The sequence below is a fragment of the Lactuca saligna genome, chromosome 8 (assembly GCF_052625555.1).
Source record: "Lactuca saligna cultivar CGN05327 chromosome 8, ASM5262555v1, whole genome shotgun sequence".
Taxonomy (NCBI): Eukaryota; Viridiplantae; Streptophyta; class Magnoliopsida; order Asterales; family Asteraceae; genus Lactuca; species Lactuca saligna.
The window spans coordinates 141,906,346-141,908,409 of NC_136424.1; the positions used below are offsets into that span (position 1 = coordinate 141,906,346).

General features: G+C 44.9%; 1 non-coding gene across 1 annotated transcript; it reads right to left on the reverse strand.

Annotated features, from left to right (window-relative positions):
• Positions 1–655: 655 nt before the first annotated feature.
• On the reverse strand, positions 656–762 carry LOC145013424 (small nucleolar RNA R71). Its single transcript, XR_013664984.1, has one exon. It is a non-coding gene; the product is annotated as a small nucleolar RNA R71 (small nucleolar RNA).
• Positions 763–2,064: the final 1,302 nt, after the last annotated feature.

Sequence of the window (2,064 nt, forward strand, 5' to 3'; positions counted from 1 at the left end):
ACACCACTGGTACCCCCGTTTGAAGACCCCGAATCCGTATTGAAAAGAAGCAAAGGGAAGGACATGGAGAGTTCAAGCACACCAAAGAAATCACCATTGTCCAACTTGAAGACTGTTTTTGGGAAAAAGAAGAGCAGTAAATCAGGAGCTTCTAGCGCTTCCTTGATAATTGAGGAACCAATTCAAGAAGATATTGGATACGAGACCGAGGAAGAAGAGGAGGCAACGTACGAACAAGAAACCGAATCGGAGGAAGAGTTAGCATTCACTATGGCTAACATTGATGAAATTCCCATGGGAGAATGGAAGAAGAGGATGTGCGACGACCATGGCCCGGGACTTGTGCAACCCGTAATTCCCGCAACTGCTACCTTCGAGCTAAAAGGTCATATCCTAGCTTCACTCAAGGAAATACCTTTCTATGGGAAAGATCATGAAGATGCCTACAAACATTTGGATGAAGTAAATGATGTTGCTGATTACTTTCAACATTCCAAATGTAACCCGCGAAACTCAACTACTTCGGATGCTTCCGGTAACCTTCAAGGGTGCTGCTAAAGACTGGCTCAAATCACTTCTCCCCGGGTCAGTCACTACTTGGGCCATAATGAAGGAAGAATTTATTGATCACTTTTGCCCACCATCCAAGATAGCTAAACTCAAGAAGGCCATTGCAAACTTTGAACAACAAGCTGGAGAGTCTTTATATGAAGCATGGGAGAGGTACAAAAGTCTGCTACGATATTGCCCACACCATGATCTAAACAGCCAGCAAGAAGTTTCCATCTTTTATGATGGAGTCAATGTCACGACCCGGCAGTTGCTAGACTCACGAGGACCACTTACAAAGAAGCCACCCCCGGTGATTAAAGAATTGATTGAAGAATTCTCTAAACACTCTAGAGAATACCACAACCCTAGGAATGATGTCACGAGGGGAACCGCGTACGCTGCTACTGAAGATTAATCCGCGGTCATGGCCATGTTAAAAACCATGGATAGGAGAATGGACAAAATGGATCAAACTATCCATGCCATACGGGTGGGTTGTGAAAACTACAATGGACCTCACCTCACTAGAGATTGCGATTTGGATGAGAACGGCAACAAAAAGGCACAAGTATGTTATTCGAGTGGTGACCGGTATGATGAGGACTGGTGCAAACAAAAGAAGGAGTGGCTGCCTTACGAAGAGTATAAGAAGGCCAAGGAGGAGAAGTACAGACAAAAAGGGAGAGGCTTTTACCAAAAGGAGGAGCCGGTGCAAGAGAAGAAGCCAAGCTTGGAAGATATGCTAACTAAATTTGTGGCCACTTCCGAGAAAAGACATAGTGACCATGATGCTGCTATCCAAGAAACAAGAACAATGCTCAGGAACCAGCAAGCATCCATCCACAACATAGAAACGCAGCTTGGGCAACTTGCTCAACAACTAAACCAAAGGTCACCGGGTGAGTTTCCTAGCAAAACCGAGAACAACCCACGAGGCGCACAAGTAAATATTGTTACCACAAGAAGTGGGAAGATCATTACTCCCCTAGCCCCCATTCGAACTGAAGCAACCAAGGACTCACAGAAGGAAGGAACGGAAGAACAAGTCGAAAACCAACACTCACAATCTGAGAGTCCTACTCGCCGAGTAGGACCGATGGACTCGGCGAGTACCCCTGCTAAAACAAATGAACAGCCGCCCTTGAAACCTTACCAGCCTCCAATGCCATACCCAGCCCGAGCCAAGAAAGAGAAGCAGGAAGAGGAATATCAGAAGTTTCTAGATCATATTAAAACTCTTCAAATCAACATTCCTTTCATTGAAGCCGTCATGCAAATGCCCAAGTATGCAAAGTTCCTTAAGGAACTCCTCACTAACAGAAGAAAGATGGAGGAAATGCAGAAGGTAGTGCTTAATGAGAATTGCTCCGCCACAATGCTAAACAAATTACCAAAGAAGAAATGTGATCCGGGGAGCTTAACTTTACCTTGCCAATTTGGCAACTTGGCTGCAATTCATGCCTTAGCTGATTCTGGAGCAAGTGTGAACCTTATCTCATACTCGTTCTTTAA